We start from the raw sequence: 16,955 nt of genomic DNA on the forward strand, positions 1-16,955 counted from the left end.
CGAAGATTCGAGCCTATTCCTCTCTTCACTGGAGGAGGTTCGCAGCCTAGGTCATGATAGATGCCCGTGCCTGGTCTATAGACGTGCTCGCCAGAATTGAGGCAACTTCACCCTCCTTTATCCACCAGGAAAGTCAGGGGCGTGAGGGTGGAGTGGAGTCTGACAGAGAGAAAATGATTGACGGACAGTCGCCGCTTCCAATCGGAGTGCCGTGCGCAGGCTGGCCAGCCTATGGGACTCAGATTCTAAGGCGAGAGGCGGGCCTCTCAGATGTAGGAAGTATTCGTGGGTGTCTGGGTATTCAGGCAGGCGAAGGGCTTAGCGGCCTCTGGAAAAAGGCAAGCGCGAGCCGTGGACATGCTCATGGCGCAGAGGGGTGAGTTTGTAAAGGCAATGTGTAGGCTGACCAGGGCCTGCCCAGACCGGCAAAAGGCCGAGCTGACCTCGCTTCCGAAGATAGGGTTCTGTGGGCGGAGCCATGCAGATTAGGAGCCCAGGCCTAACTAGGGTGCTTGTGGGCGAGGCTTTGGGAGCCTTCTGAGACTTCGTTGGTTGAGGAAAATGCCCCTTCGGCCTCTGAGCGCCACCACTGGCTGGACGAGGGTAGGGCAAGATGCCCGCCGCTGGGATCCGTCCCCTGGAGGGTGTCTAAGCTAGCTTAGAGGAGTGCGCGGTCCGGATGATCCGATATTCTTTTCCTGGGCTGCATCAGGCGGTCCTAGCCGACAAATTTAGTGTGAGGGTGAGCGCAGATGTAGACAGTCCTGCTCTGGATTCTCCTTCTTTGCTCTGAATGTCTCTGCCCGCGACTCCTTGTCTCTGAGCCTCTTTCTCTCTCTGTGTCTGGATGTCTCTTTGCGTCTGCATCTCTGTCTCTCTTCCGATGTTTATGTCTCCGTGTGTCTGTGTGCCCTCCTTCCTTATCCCTTTAGCTCTTTTTACGTCTTTTTCTCCAGGTCTTTGTCTTAGTCGTTCTTCAGTTTTCTCTCCTCCAATATCTCCCTTTCTCTCTCTTCCTCTGTGTCGCTCTCACTTTGCTCTCAGTTGATCTCTGGCTTCCCACTCTTTCCCCTTTGGTCAGCCGAATGGAGCTCAATGAGGCAAAGTCCCTGAGGACCAGCCTACTTGGAACCCCGACCTCCACTGCCCACAGGATTCCCATTTACGTTGAGCAATCTTAGGAGAAGTTGACTCTCATTGTTACCGAGTCCAAGCTCGTTCTGCTCGCCGCATGACAGGACGATAAATCAAGACAGGAGGTGTTGGGGCAAGGAATAACAACTTTATTTGGAAAGCTGGGAGTCTGAGAAGATGGCAGACTAGGGTCCTAGAGAACCGTCTTGCAGGGGGTCTGGATGCAAGTTTCTTTTTTTTAAATTAATTTATTTTTGGCTCAGTTGGGTCTTTGTTGCTGCGCACGGGCTTTCTCTAGTTGTGGCGAGCGGGGGCTACTCTTCCTTGCGGTACTTGGGCTTCTCATTGCAGTGGCTTCTCTTGTTGCGGAGCGTGGGCTCTAGGCGGGCGGGCTTCAGTAGTTGAGGCTCACGGGCTCTAGAGCGCAGGCTCAGTAGTTGTGGCGCATGGGCTTAGTTGCTCCGCGGCATGTGGGATCTTCCCAGACCAGGGCTTGAACCCGTGTCCCCTGCATTGGCAGGCGGATTCTTAACCACTGCACCACCAGGGAAGCCCTGGATGCTAGTTTCTTTTATAGAACAGAGAGGGGGCAAGTGAGGAGGTAAAGTAAAAAGCCCATACGTTTTGCAAATATCTTCTGATTTCACCAGACTCAAGGAGGGGATATGTTAATTTCTTCTTTCCTGCAGTCATTCACAGGTAGCTTGGGTCAGGATGTTTCCCCGTGAGCTGAACGAAGGTATTTTAGTTTAACTTTCAGGCAGAGGGGGCAGGGTTACCTGAGACGGACCATTAAGTATGTATGTTTCATGCTATAGGCAACATCCTTTTAGTGATTAACTTGTAACAAAAGCAACAGAAATCAAAGGTTAAAGTAAAAGAAACAGATCTAATATGGAGTCAGATTTGTTATTCCCTATTACAATTCCCCACTGTCAATGTCCATTCCACAATCTTATGGGAAAAGGGGCAATGACCCCTCTGGCTACTTCCTGCTAAATAGGGGTGATGTGGGTGATTGTAGAATGGAATTGATCAGCCTTGGGCTGATAAGAATATTCTATTCTAGTCTAAGAATAGTCCTTAGAATCTTTGGTAGATAGGACAATTCTCAATTATTTGAACCCGATGAAATCCCTCAGTCCTTCTGTTGTCTAATTTGTAATTGGACTTGGGGGTTTTGGTTCAAGTTTCTATACATATCTATTAATTTTAACTTTCTGACTGTGTCATAATTACACTAGATTGCTGTGTTGTTCAGTTGAACAAGATTAAACAAGTAGGTTGACCCACCCTTCTCCAGTTACAATGAAATTGCAATCTCAATACTTATCATTTTTGAAGAGCAAACTTAAGTCTTCTAAGGGTTCACAAACCCATTGCTCTCTAGGCCTTTCGGGAGTTGGGCCATTTTCTGATGACAGTGGTGCTGCTTTTATCTGAGTGTGATAAATCCATGGCTTTTCTTCAGCTAACTTGACAGATGAGTGCACGGTAAGTAATACCACGTGTGGTCCTGTCCGCCTTGCAGTCAGCTGAACTTCAGGCCCTTGTTCCCTCCAGGTTTTAAGGAAGACTCAGTCTCTGGGTCGGAAAGGATGTAAGGCTACTTCAGTTGGATAGGCAGACCTGTTGGAGGCAAACTCTTGAAGAGAGGTCAGTATAGTGCCCCAAATTTTAACTAATTAGCAACAGCTAGATCTTTCAGAGCATTTACAGATTCCCTGGTCCAGGTAGACACCTGGACCTACCATAAAATATTTCACAGGGGCTTAATTTAAGCCTGCTTCTGGGAGCCACTCTGATCCATAGCAGGGCAGCTGGCAGAGCCTTATCCCCAGTTAAATTATTCTCTTGACCTATTTTAGCAGTGCTTCTTTTTAATATATGATTCATTTTCTCATTTTTTTCCCTGTTGATTGTGGTCCCAGGATGAATGTAACTGCCCATTAATTTGTAGTGCTTTAGACGTCATTTGTTGGATTACGCTAGAGGCAAAAGCAAGCCTGTTATCACTTTGAAGGGTGTTAGGCAGTCCAAACCCGGGGATAATTTCCTTAAGGAGGGCTGGAACCACTTCAGGGAATTTTCCTGTCCTGGTGGGTTATGCTTCCGCCCATCCTGAAAAAGTGTCCACAAACTCTAGCAGATATCTGAAATTTCCTACAGCTCAAGGCATTTGAGTCAACTTTATTTGCCAGTCCTCAGTGGGGCAGGTTCCTCTGTGTTGGGTCCCCATCTGGGGAGGCCTAACAGAAGCCTTTGAATTATTTTTAGCCCAAATCATGCAATTCTGAGTGACTCACTGGATGGTTTTTTGTAGGTTAGGCCCCATTATATACTTTTGAATCCATCGTAAGGTGGCATCTCTCCCGTGATGGGTACGATTATGAATGTGCTACAGCACAGTGTCCAGGAGTATCTCAGGAATCAAAACAATCCCTTGTGCACTACATTTCCGGCCAGGTGAGGTGTGGTCAAGAGTGAAACCCCACTCTTCGGCCCTCTCCTTGTCCTTTTCTGAATACACTGCCTGGTGTTTTGACAAGTCAGTCTGTGGGAGAAGTGATCCTATCATGGCTTGATGGTTGCCTTCTTTGCTCCCTTCTTTGCAGCTTTGGTCAGCTAACCAGTTGCCCTCTATTATATGAGTTTCACCCTTTTGGTGGCCTGGGCAGTGCATTATGGCCAATTGGGAGGGCTTATGGACTGCTTCTAACAGTGAAACCACTAGGTGGCATTTCGGGGGGCTCCAGGGAGCTCCGGTTCTTTATGTCTCAGCACAGAAAGAATTAAGCGAGAGGCAAAGTGATAGATAAGAAGTGATTTATTGGAATAGGACACTTGTGAGGCTTACAAGTGGGTGGGTGAGAGGGTGCTGCACCCTGAGAACTCAGTGGGCTACAGTTTTATAATCAGAGGAAAAGTGGGGAGGGGGAGAAGACCACCTTCTTCCTCATTCTTGAGTAGATGTCACAGTTCCATCATCAGGTCATCCTCCAGGTTGGGCAGGGGAGTTTTCTTGTCCCTACATGGTCAAGCCAGGAGTGTCATGGCACTATGGAAAAATGATTTCAGCTCTCGGTACAATGAGGGTCTTTCACTTTGAAATGTCACCTTTCCATAAATTATTGTTTTTTATGTGTGCAGAGAGCATGTCCTAGAGGTCATTAACTTACTGAGCTCACTGGGCAGGATATGGCTCTCATGACACCATTGTTTTATTGTTTTGGGGCATTTCTCTTGCTTCTGTTCCATGGTTTTATTGCTAAGCAAGCCTGCTTGGTTTTGCGGTTAAGCAAACCTGCTTTCTTGAGTGATCATTAACTTACAGGGGTCTCCCACCCCTTTTTCTTTACCTACAATACCCTAGTGGGATTAACTATTTAATTACCTACTTTGTCCCTTTACTCTGTCTCTATCAATAGTGACAGGATTTCAGAAGAACGTTTTATGTCTTTATTGTTCGAAGTGAGGAACCCCTTTTCCTTCCAGATTGCCCCGTGAGCATGCACCACGGAGAACACATAGCAAAGAGTCTGTGTATATATTTACTCCCTTGCCTTCAGTGGGAGTAGGGCTCTTGTCAGTGCAATGATTTCTGCCTTCTGAGCTGAGCTCCCTGCGGGGCAGGGCTTTTGCTTCAACAATCTTTTTAAGGTTTACCACCACATACCCAGTGTGTTGGCTACCTTGGTCCATGCAGCTGCTTCCATCGGTGAACAGTTCCACATCTGGCTCAGCTGAGGGTTGGTCCGTTAAGTCTGGTCTGCTAGAGTACACTAGCTCAATGAAGTGTAGGCAGTGTGCTCTGGGAATTGTGCAGCATCAATTGGGAGCAATGTGGCTGGATTTAGGGCTGAAGTGACCTGAAGTCTTACGTTGGAATTGTCTAAGAGAATGGCTTGGTACTTTCCCATTCTCCCAGAACTCAGCCAATAGCCCCCTTTTTGTTCCAGTAAAGAAAGGACGTGGTGAGGGACATCCACAGTGGTGGGTTGCCCCAGAGTAAACTTCTCAGCTTCCTGAAGTCTGTCACATGTAGTGGCTACAACTCGAAGGCAAGGTGGCCGTCCCTTAACAGTCTCTTCTAGTTGTTTTGAGAAGTAGGCAGTGGGTGAGGGGATATTCCCCAGAGCTTGAATTAACACCCCAAGACTTATGCCTTGTCTTTCATGGACATACAATTTGAAAGGTTTCTTTCAGTCTGGTAATCCCAAAGTCGGGGCTGAGACTAAGTTTGTTTTTATTGTTTCAAAGGCTGTTTGGCACTCTTTAGTCCAAGTAAGGGTCTCAAGATCATGTCCCTTTAAAGCCTCATAGAGGGGTTTTCCTATGAGATCCAAATCTGACAGAACCCTGCCATTCCCAGGAACCCTCTCAGTTGCCTGTGGGTCTTGGGTATTCCCAAGCCTGCAATTGCCTGTTTTCTATCAGGCAAAAGATCCCGCTGTCCTTGGGAGAGGAAAGAGCCCAGATAGGTGACTTGCTTACATATCTGGGCCTCTTTCTGGGAGACCTTATATCCACAACTGGCCAAATCGTTCAGGGTTCTGATGGTATCTTATAGACATTTATCATATGTAGGACTTGCTATGAGCAAATTGTCCACATATTGGAGTTAGACTCCTTCATCCAATATTAAGTTTCTGAGGTCCCTAGCCAACATTTCCCCAAACGAAGTAGTGTTACTGAATGAATCAGGTCCTGCAGCTTGCCGCTTACAAAATCAATACTCACAAATGTCGGTAGAAAGAAAAGGTGCCTTTAATCAGAACACCAGCAATCTGGGAAGATGGTGGCCTCAGCCCAAAACCACCTCCAAAGATTTTGCTCAGAAATCAAAGTTTTGAAAGGGAAACAGAGAAGGAATCTCAGTTAATCATTGAGATGGGGGTCAGAGTTAGCGCCACCGCCCACTGTGTGCAGGCTTGTCGACTTCTGATCTTCCTCTAGACATTATCTTGTTCACAGAGTTTGCTCACACAGTTTGTTCCAGAGTTTACTGAAAGGGAAGCTAGGGAAGAGATCTGGTCATCTGTTAATTACTTATTCTTCATTTTTACTGCTTTGATCTATGGAAAGAACCGAAAAGTTAGGTAAGGTATTGTTTGATTAAAAGATTTGAAAGGTGTGCTTGGGTCAGATATGAGTAGAGCATGGGGCTGCTTGGTTTAAAAGTTAGTTACAATATAGCCTTGCTAAAGTGACAAGGAAAGGGGCTTCCTGCTGAGGGCGGTTTCCTGCAAAGAGCAGCTTACCGTAGGGGAATTCTTAAATCCTTGAGGCAGGACAATCCAACAATACTGTTGGACTACCTGTGTTTCTGGGTCCTGCCACGTAAAAGCAAATAGCTGCTGTGATTCTTCTGCAATAGGAATGCAGAAAAAAGCATGTTTCAAGTCCCAAACCGAGAACCAGCTGTATTCTCCAGCAATCGTTGTGAGCAGTGTACGGATTAGGTACCACAGGGTGCAAATCTTGGACTATTTCATTAATAGGCCTCAAGTCTTGGACAAAGCAATACTCTGCTGAGTTTGGCTTTGACCGGGAGAATAGGGGGGTTGTTCAGGGACTTGTAAGGTTTAATCAGTCCTGTTTTCAAAAACTTTTCGAGAATTGGCTGAATTCCCTTTTGGGCCTCTTGACTCAGAGGATATTGTTTTAGATGAGGTGTCCCAGCATTCCTTTTTAATGGGATTCATATTGGCCACGCATTTTTGGCTTTCCCTGGGGTGCTGTCAGCCTACACTTCTGGCCTTACCTTTTCGTAGACTTCAGGGGGGAAAAGAGCTCTGTCTCCTTTTCTGGGGTTTCCATGAGCCCCATCTGTAGGCTCAAAGCGTGCTCTGGTGGGTCCCTGATGTCAAGCTATTCTGTCAAAAATGTTACTTGAGCTTTTAATTTACAAAGGAGGTCCTGTCCCAAAGGAGGGATTGGACACTCTGGCATATATAAGAAAATGTGTTTCAGGGTGAGGTCCCCTAGTTGACATTCTAGAGGTTGTAAGAATGAACGATTTTGTACTTCTCCAGAGACTCGCATGACCAGGATGGATTGAGATGTTTTCTGTGCCACCTTGGTGTTTACCACAGAATATGTTGCACCCATGTCTATTAGAAAGTCAATCAACTTGTTCCGCACTGTCAAAGTTGCCCGGGACTCCTGTGGGGAGATTGGAATTTGATGCCTCAAGTCCAAGGGAGCCCCCGGGCCTCTTCACTTTACCATGAGCTTTCCTTTCTTTCTACCATGCAAGAGAGCCTCCCTGCTTCCTTTTATCGTTTTTGTTCCTATGTTTCAGCCTAGGGCAATCTTTTTTCCAGTGCCCTTCCTCCTTAACAGTAAGCCCATCGTTCTTTCCCCAGTGGTGGCTTACCTCTCTTTGGGTTACTCACCTTCTGGGAATCCAATGCTGCTGCCAGAAAAGTGGTGTTCTGTTTTGCATCTTCTTTCTTCTGTCGTCATCTCCTGTTGTTGAACACGTTAAAAGCAACACCTACCAATTGAGAAGGGTCCATTCCAAATGCACCATCTAACTTTTGTAGTTTTCTTCTTACCTCTGGGGAGCTTTGCCCGATGAAGGTCATATCTGCCATCCTTTTATTCTCGGGCCTCAGGATCTGCATCCCTGTAGCATCTATGAGCTTGATAAATTCTATAAACTCTGATGGATTCTCACTGGGTTTTTGTTCTATCTCCTGAATTTTGTTTAAGCTCTTTTGCCTAGGTACCCCCTTTTGAAGACCCGCTACACTTTCTATTGATATAATGCTCTAGGTGTGGCATGCGTCCATTTTTAGGTCCCAATTAGGCTCAGCAATAGGAATGCCAGATTTGCTTCTGGAGTTTCACCTGGATCCGCTAGATGGAGCTGGTGTGCTTCCTCTCTAGCCTTGTCAACAACCATCCTCCTTTCATCCCCAGTAAGCATCCTATTATTAAGAGTGTGAATGTCCGCCTGAGTGGCATGTTGAGTGGCAAAGACAGATATAAAAAGTTCAGTCATGCAGAGGGGGTCCTCTCGGTAAGCAGGGTTATGGTCTTTCCAGTTAAGCAAATTGTAAGGCACGGCACCAAAGACGGAGGAGAGCTTAAACAAGCTTTATTTGGGAACGCTCCCGGGCGAGGTTCACTGGTCCGAGAGAAAGGGGCCAGAGAAGTCGCGCCCGGGTGCGGGCAAGAACAAAATTTATAGGGGCGGACGCAGGGGAGGTGCTTGCTGTGTGAAGCAGCCCCTTTTTGGTAATCTCTCGGGTGTTGTGGCAATGTCAGGTGTCGGTTGCATCAGCCTCAGAGCCGTTGGTTCCGCCCCTCGGGGAGCGGGAAGACCGGGGCCGAGTGGTGTGGCAATGTCAGGTGTGGTTGCATTAACCACTTTGGCGGGGGTTCCGTCTGGCTCCCTGGGCCCTTCCCCGGACCTGCTGGCCTTACACAAATAAGAAGTTGAGAATGGATTGTGCATCCATAGAAACCTATCTGGTTGGCCATTTGCACTAAAGCCTTCTATGGGATATCAGCACAAGGGAAATTTCGCAGCTCCGGAAGTGGCTCCAGGTCCAAACTGAGTGCGCTGTTGGGTTTTAAGTGGTGATACCAAACCAGGTCTCCGTGCCCCAGCGGTTAACCTAGAAACGTCTACTTGATCCCCATTAGTAGGGGAAACAGGAGGCGGTAAAAGGGGTGAATATATTGGCGGCATGCGGACGGTCGGCACAGCTGCTGGTACAATCGGCTCTGCCGGTGGGGGAAGCGGATAGGCTACAGTTCCGGGTTTTTTTTTCTTTTTTGTTTGTTTTTTGCGGTACGCGGGCCTCTCACTGCTGCGGCCTCTCCCGTTGCGGAGCACAGGCTCCGGACGCGCAGGCTCAGCGGCCATGGCTCACGGGCCCAGCCGCTCCGCGGCATGTGGGATCTTCCCGGACCGGGGCACGAACCCGTGTCCCCTGCATCGGCAGACGGACTCTCAACCACTGCGCCACCAGGGAAACCCCCGGGGTAAGTTTTGACATAACATGTCCCCGCTGTCATTTCCTCTCTCTCCCTCTTGTAGAACAGATTTTCCCTTGGGTTTCCTTTCAGACCGATGCACCGTAAGGCGTTAGCCCTCTGACTCCTTTTCCTCCTGATGTAATAGTATAAATGCTTCAGTGTGTAGGATCTTGTCATTTTCCCCTGCTCTTTCACAAAACAATTCTAACTGCAAGATCGTGTAATAATTGAGTGAGTTATTCAGGGGCCATCGCTCTTCTGATCCTAACATATTGTGGCCATACACTATTACAATATAATATCATCTCTTTCTTAGTTCTAGGCTTGTTATCGAGTCCAAGCTCATTCTCCTTGCTGCAAGACAGGCCAATAAATCGGGAGCGAAGGTGTTGGGGCATGGAATGACCACTTTGTTTGGAATGCCGGGAGTCGAAGAAAATGGCGGACCAGTGTCCTAGAGAAGCATCTTACTAGGGTCTGGATGCTAGTTTCTTTTAGAGAACACGTAAAGGGAGAGGTGAGGAGGTAAACTAAAAGGCCATGAGTTGTTGCAAACATCTCCTGGCTTAATCCAGACTCCCGGAGGGGATGTGTTCATTTCTTGTTGCCTGCAGCCATTTACAGGTGGGCTGGGTCAGGATGTTTCCTGTGAGCTGAACAAAGGTATTTTAGTTTAACATTCAGGCATGGGGCTGGGGGTGCGGCAGGGCTCTCAGAGAAGACAGGCCATTATGTATATTTTAAGCTATAGGCAACATTCCTTTAGTGATTATCTTGTAGTAAAAATAGAAAACAAAAGTTAAAATAAAAGAAAGATGTAATACGAAACCAGATTAGTTCTTCCCTGTTACAGGGCCTGATGTAAGGCCGGGCACGTTACAGAAAGCCAGGCTCTTGACATAAAGCTAAGCTCTTGAAGAAAAGCAGGGTTAGGAAAGTTAAACCGGGATAAGACGGGTAAAGCCAGATCACCTGACGAAAACCCTGAAAACCTGAGGTCATGCCAGGCAGGAGGAATGCCATAAAACAGGGTCAGGTGAGGTAAAGCAAAGTCAGCTGATGTAAAGCCTGGAAGTGTCGTAAAGCATTGTCAAGTGATGTAAAACAGGGTAAGGTGACGTAAAGCCTGGGAAATTAATGTAAACAAAGCCTGGTGTGCCGTAAAGCATTGTCAACTGAAGTAGAGCAGGGTAAAGTGTCACAAAGCAGGGTCAGGTGACGTAAATGCCAGGAAACTGAGATAAAGTATGCGGACCCTTGTATTTAGTGCCAGTTATGTTACAAAAGCTGGGCACATGACGTTCAGCCCAAGGACCAGACATAAAGAGGGAACGTGAAATAAAGCTGTGGCACCAGCTATGAAGCCAGGAACCTGAGGTAAGGCCGGGGCAACTGACCTAATGCCGAGGGATAAACGTCAGGAAGAAAACATCCTGGATTTCATCCTAGGGGTCTGGCTCCATTCTCTTTGATGTGCTTTGTGGAAACTTGTCACAAGCCTCTAGTGTCTGTGCGTCATCCCCGTTATATTGACATAGTGTTGGTGATGATGTCAGCAAGGTTACTGATAATACACACTTAATGAGTTCATCGTCAGGCAGGTATATCCTTCAATGTTTCCTCCTACTTGTAGCCCCAGAACCCTTCACCCCCCACCCCGCCCCCCACCCCAGTCTGCTGTAGCTGAGGGAGCCAGGTGGGTCTCAGGCCTCCACCAGGTCCTGTTGAAAGAACAAGACTCTGGCCCTTCATCCCACAGAAACTCTTCTGTCCCATTTCATTGCTTTTCTCCCCGTAGATGACCAAAAGCTTTGTGAGGACATTTGCTGTCTTCTAATTAGCCACGTCATTGATTCTGCTTGAGAACAGCCATGAGGCTGGAGTCCCAAGCAAAGCTTTCCTCGTGTGGGCTTCGTGACCCACGCCAGTCTCCTTGCCCTGCACGATTCCCTGTAGCTGGGTCTCAGACATGGGCCTGGCCACACAGAACCTCTCACGTAAGGTCTTCTGCCCTGAGTTGACTCCAGGACACTGTGCTGCAGAACAAGGAGTCCTAGAGGATTCCTTACCTGCCTCAGCGTCCTCTGAGCTTCTGGAACTGACCCTTGTGAACCACAACGTGTCCTTTTATGGAGCTATCTGGACACGTTGTTCTGGCTCTAATGTTGTACCGTGTGTTCCCTCAAAGTTATCTGTATAACAGGTTATCTGAGTCACAGTATTTGCCCTATGGATTCCTGGATGGTGCTGCATTTTGAGCAAAACCAGGTTTCCTGGTACACAACACGTGGGATGAAACGGCACCACAAGCAGCTGACCCTGCAGCTCTCCAGGACTATGGCTTGTTTTCCCTCCATGTTCCCTACTGCTTCTCCGTGTTCCTTGTTCTCTGCTTTTTCTTCTCCTTCCCTGCGTTCACTCACTGACCCTGCTCTCCTTCCTCCTCCCCAGTGCCTGTCCCTGTTCCCAGCTCCTTTACCACATTCCCTGATCCCTCTCTTCCTACTTTCTGATCCCGTTGCTGTTCTCTGTGTGATCTGGTCTCTGTTTTTCCTGCCCCTTCTCTTCCCGCTCACTCTCAGCCTGTCTCCATCTATCTGCTCCGTGGCTTCACCAAGACTCTGTTTCCTCTTCTCAAATATTTGATTCACTTCTCTTCTCTAGTTGGGGTAGACTGCAGTAATGGAGAGCAGACGGGGACCCACTTTGCTGTACTTTGAACTCTGTAGGTAGATTTCAAAACAATTGTGGGTTGCTGCCTTCCTGAATTCCTGTCCCATGAAGAAGCCCCATTTGCATGAAAACACTGAGTTCAGTCCACTTGTTGGTGACCAGCTCCTGAGGCCCTCTGTGCTTGCCCACTGTCAATGAAACTATATAAATGAGAGCCTCCCGCATTTCACTGCACCTCACCCAGTTGGTTAGTTGTCTTAATCTCTAAGCTCGTAAATCTCCCCAAGCCTGTCAATGTTCCCAAACACCTTAAGACTGCCAGGCTCACCAGTCATTCCAAACACACCATTCTTGCTAATCCCATCACCCCTCCTCCAAGCCCCCAAAGCTCACTAAGCACATGAATTCTTATCTGCATGTGGGCACTTGTTTTGTTTTGTAACGATTCATGGAGTTGTACACTTATGATGTTCACACATCAGTATAATAGAATAAATAAGTATACCCAAATTGTCCTCTCCTCTCTGCCTCTTCATTCTTGTACTTTGCTATTTGAATTCTTCCTCACCTGCAAGTCACACTCCTGGCGCTGTTTTTTCCTCAATCTCAAGTATAGTCTGCATCTTTACCCCACTGAGAGTATAAAACCTCAAGCTAGAGAGGGTGCTAGATCCAGAGTGTTTTGGGGGTAAGAAAACTTTCATCTTGTGAGCCTCTCTTAAAGATCATGGAAGCCTTGAGTCGTCTGGGATAGGGAGACAGGGAGAACATCTGGCCTGTTTGGAGGGTTGAGTGTTACATTTGACTGGTAAATCCCACAAGGTCTTAGACACGCACAGGAGATGGTCTGGAGATGTGGGTGTAGTTCGAAGAGTAGGGTCGTGCCTCATGGATGCCATTGGCAGCTTGACCCTTTTCCTCTGATGAGCCTGTAAGCCTGGCTCCCAGTCCAAGGCAGGGACAGGGCTATGGCTCATGGGGTAATGGACAGGTCTGTGGAAAAGGGCATGGTGCATGGGGAGAGGTTCCTGTGCTGCCTGTGACTTCTTCCTATCTACAATCTGGTTTTCCTCTGAATCCCAGTGGCCCTGTATCCCTCTTCCTGCTCTCCTGTTCTCAGAGGGTCTTTGGGGGACTACACGGCTCGAGGCAGGAGGCACTCACATTGGGAGTTCAGGCGTCATCATGGCAATCATGGCAGACAAGATGAGCTAGTCAAGGCCCATCCTGCCAAACCCTGTCTCCTCCACTGTACCCTGGGGACTTTGAGAGGTCCAGAGCGTGCCTGATCGAATGGATTTAATTCTGAAGTGAGTGATCTCCTGCTGTGTACGGAGAAGATCTTGGAGAATGGTTATGACCTGGGGTCACAGTCCAAGAGGAGAGCCCTGGAGGAGAACAGGGCCACCAGAGCCTGACCTGCCTGCGTCCTCTAGCCAAACACCCGCTTGGCCCTGGGCCTTGCCAGGACTGGGAAGGAGCTGATGGTCTGGTTACAGACAGTGTGTATCCAGAATTTGTGAAGGCATGGTGACTGCTCTCTGACCCGTAATTGCCCTCCCACCAAGTCCTTCATTCCATCTGCACACTCCCTTGCTTGACTTGTGCTCCCCTGTGATTGCTGCACACAGGGTGTCCAGGGGTCAAGGAGACCTGAGACCTTTTAGGACGTCAACAAGCTGTAGTGCAGACCAGATGAGCTGGTTGAGGCCTCAAAGACTCAGATAAGAGAAAGCCTGCTTTTCTCCCCGTCCCATAATGAGGCATGGACTGGCCTTAGTAATGGCTTGGGCATGGCCAGCCCCATAGATTGGGGTGGGAGCCACGAGCATTGATTATTGACCTGTGCATCTCCTTCCACTGAGGGCCTGAGAAGTCTTGGACATTCTTAGACTGAAGATGAAGCCATTAATGTTGCATATAATTAGCCCAGTCTAGGACCTGGGAGCTTCATAACTGGCCTCAGATCTTTGTGTGACCTTCCACAAGATCTAGCCAGGGCCTTCCTAGGGCCTAATGTATGGCTACATAAGTACTTGAGATCTCTGTTCCCTTCCATGAAATGGGATGATTCTAGTAATTTGCAAAAGGAAATACACCAGAGGTGTTTCACCCATACCTGGACCTGATCTAGATGATAAGATTCCGGATTTTTTAGCTTATACTTTAATGGGAATTTGGGAGTCCTTGGGAGGGGATGAGAGTATTTTGCCTGTGGAAGTGTTGTGAATTTTAGGTGCCGGAGGGTGAAGTGTAGTAAACAGCCTCTAAGATACCCTTCGAATATTCCTGCCTCTTGTTGCTCATACTTGTGTGTAAACCCGTCCATCTGAGTGTGCACTCAATTTAATGACAGTTCTGAGGCATAGAATGTTGCAGAGTAATGGGATGCCATTTGCTGATTAGGTTATAAAGACTGCATCTTCCTTCTTGGGCAGACTCTTTTGATCTCCCTCATCTTTCTTGCTCTAGGGGAAGCCAGCTGCCATGTCATGAGGCAGGTGAAGAGGGTCTCAAGGCAAAAAACTGAGTTCTTCCAAGAGCCAAGTAAGTAACCTGAGAGGCATAGCCTCCTACACTCGAGTCTTGAGATATCTGTGGTTCTGATTTTCTTCTTGATCATAGTCTCACAAATCACCCTGAACCACAATCACCAAAGCTGAAAAAAGAACCTTTTGAAACATTGGACTCCATTAAACTTTAAATTATGCTATTTGAAAGATGTTGTTAAAAGAATAAAAGGAGGGCTTCCCTGGTGGCGCAGTGGTTGAGAGTCTGCCTGCCGATGCAGGGGACACGGGTTCGTGCCCCGGTCTGGGAAGATCCTACATGCCACGGAGCGGCTGGGCCCGTGAGCCATGGCCGCTGAGCCTGCGTGTCCAGAACCTGTGCTCCGCAATGGGAGAGGCCACAACAGTGAGAGGCCCGTGTACCGCAAAAAAAAAAAAAAAAAAAAAAGAATAAAAGGCAAGCAACAGATTAGGGGAAAATCACATAGCTAATAAGGGACTGTATCTTGAATACATAAAGAACTCTCAAATTTCAACAAGAATATGAATAACCAAATACAAAATTGGCAAAAAATTGAACAACTACTTTACAAAAGAAGTTCTACATATGGTAAATAAGCATATAAGAAGGGCTGAACTAATTAGTCATTGGAGAACTGCAAATTAAAATCACAAAGAGATACTACTGCATATTTAATAAAATGTCTAACATAAAAAAGTAATGAAATTTAAAAAATCAAGAGGATAAACAATAGCATCAACACCACAAGACAGTTAGTGGGAATTTTAGCAAAATATGTGCAAGACCTGTATCCAGGTAACTATAGAATTTTGCTGCAAGAAACCAAGAAGATGTAAATACGTTGGGATGTATACTATGATCATTGATTGGAGAACTCCACAGAAGTTTCATTTTTTAATATAATAGTAATGAAAACCGTAATGTGCATTTTTGAGGAAACTTATGAGATTATTTTAATATTTACATGAAAATGCAAATATTTTAGAGTAGTTAAAACCATTTAAAAAATGAGGGAAGACCTACACTAGCAGGTTTAATCACATACTTAGGTTATATTAAAGAAATATAGGGCTTCCCTGGTGGCGCAGTTGTTGAGAGTCCGCCTGCCGGTGCAGGGGACACGGGTTCGTGCCCCGGTCTGGGAAGATCCCACGTGCCGCGGAGCGGCTGGGCCCGTGAGCCATGGCCGCTGAGCCTGCGCGTCCGGAGCCTGTGCTCCGCAATGGGAGAGGCCACAACAGTGAGAGGCCCGCGTACCGCAAAAAGAAAAAAAAAAAAAAAGAAATATATATGATAGTGAGAAAGTTTACACATATAGATCAATGGACCACACTAGAGAACTCCTCCCCCCCCCCACCTCTACGGTGCAACAAAAATGACAAGATAATTCAATGGGGGAAATGATGGTCTTGCCAACAAATGGAGTTGGAACAGTAAATATTCATACAGAAAAAAAAATACTCAACCCTAAATTAACACCATACAATGAATTAATATAAAATACGTCAATCACCTAAGCATAAAAGTTAGAATTATACATTTCTAGAAGAAAACAAGAAAAATTTTCACAGTCTTGGGTTAGGAACTTTTTTTTCACTTATGTCTCCAAAAGCATCAATCATGCAAAAAAAAAAAAAAAAGATGAATTGGACTTCAAAATACACCACGAAAATAAAAACAAATAACACAGACTGAGAGAGAGAATATGATAGATTAGATAGATAGATAGATAATTGACAAAGAAATTTTACCAAAGAAAGTGTGCATTTGGTAAATAAGCACATACAAGATGATCAACATCATTAAGGATTGGAGAAATGCAATTTAAAACCACAGTGAGATACCACTGCACATTTAAAAATTTTTAAATGTGTCAAATTCTCAGACAAAGAATATATGGAAAGAACTCTTAATAAGAAGAATACAACCCATAGATACTTTTTAAACTAAGGTACGCACATGTCTAATCAGTACACGACAGATGCTGAATATCATAAACCAAGCTGGGAATTCACATTTAATCCAGAATTATCTGTTGTTTGTGGCCAGTCCCCTCAGTGTCACTGCAGCCTCCACAGGAAAACAGATTGTCCTTCATTTTCCTTTTTTTTTTTTTTTTGCGGTACGCGGGCCTCTCAGTGCTGTGGCCTCTCCCGTTGCGGAGCACAGGCTCCAGACGCGCAGGCTCAGCGGCCATGGCTCACAGGCCCAGCCGCTCCGCGGCACGTGGGATCTTCCCGGACCGGGGCACGAACCCATGTCCCCGGCATCGGCAGGCGGACTCAACCACTGCGCCACCAGGGAAGCCCATGTCCTTCATTTTCAACCCCCATCAAATCTCCCAGATTGCACAGGCCCATCGATTCATGTTAGGGGAGCCTGGAAAGGGTCTCTGCATACTTTCTCCTCCAAAGGTTTGGGTATATGTGTAAGGATAAATTCTTTAGTCTCTTCATAGCAGGGAATTCCTGAATTGTAACTCCTTTCTTACCCTGGCCAGCCTCCTGTGTTAAATTCCAGGATCCTGGCCATATTAGCAGGAATATGCCTGTCCATGAAATCAACATTTAAACAAATGAACTTTTCCAACCTCCATGTCCCCACCAAAATACAAGGTCTTTAAA

General features: G+C 46.8%; 1 long non-coding RNA gene across 2 annotated transcripts in view; it reads left to right on the top strand.

Moving 5' to 3' along the window:
• Window positions 1–120: 120 nt before the first annotated feature.
• Window positions 121–16,955, top strand: part of LOC113627051 (uncharacterized) — a 71,010-nt gene continuing 54,175 nt past the window's right edge. The window contains exons 1-3 of one of the 2 annotated variants that reach the window (XR_003435412.1): window positions 121–376; window positions 2,525–2,628; window positions 14,272–14,346. This is a non-coding gene — a long non-coding RNA (uncharacterized LOC113627051). The remainder of the gene's footprint in view (window positions 377–2,524; window positions 2,629–14,271; window positions 14,347–16,955) is intronic. The other variant, XR_003435411.1, reaches the window with a different exon arrangement.

The sequence above is a fragment of the Aethalodelphis obliquidens genome, unplaced genomic scaffold, assembly GCF_003676395.1.
Source record: "Aethalodelphis obliquidens isolate GAN/ISIS:26980383/991018 unplaced genomic scaffold, ASM367639v1 scaffold20, whole genome shotgun sequence".
Lineage (NCBI taxonomy): Eukaryota > Metazoa > Chordata > Mammalia > Artiodactyla > Delphinidae > Aethalodelphis > Aethalodelphis obliquidens.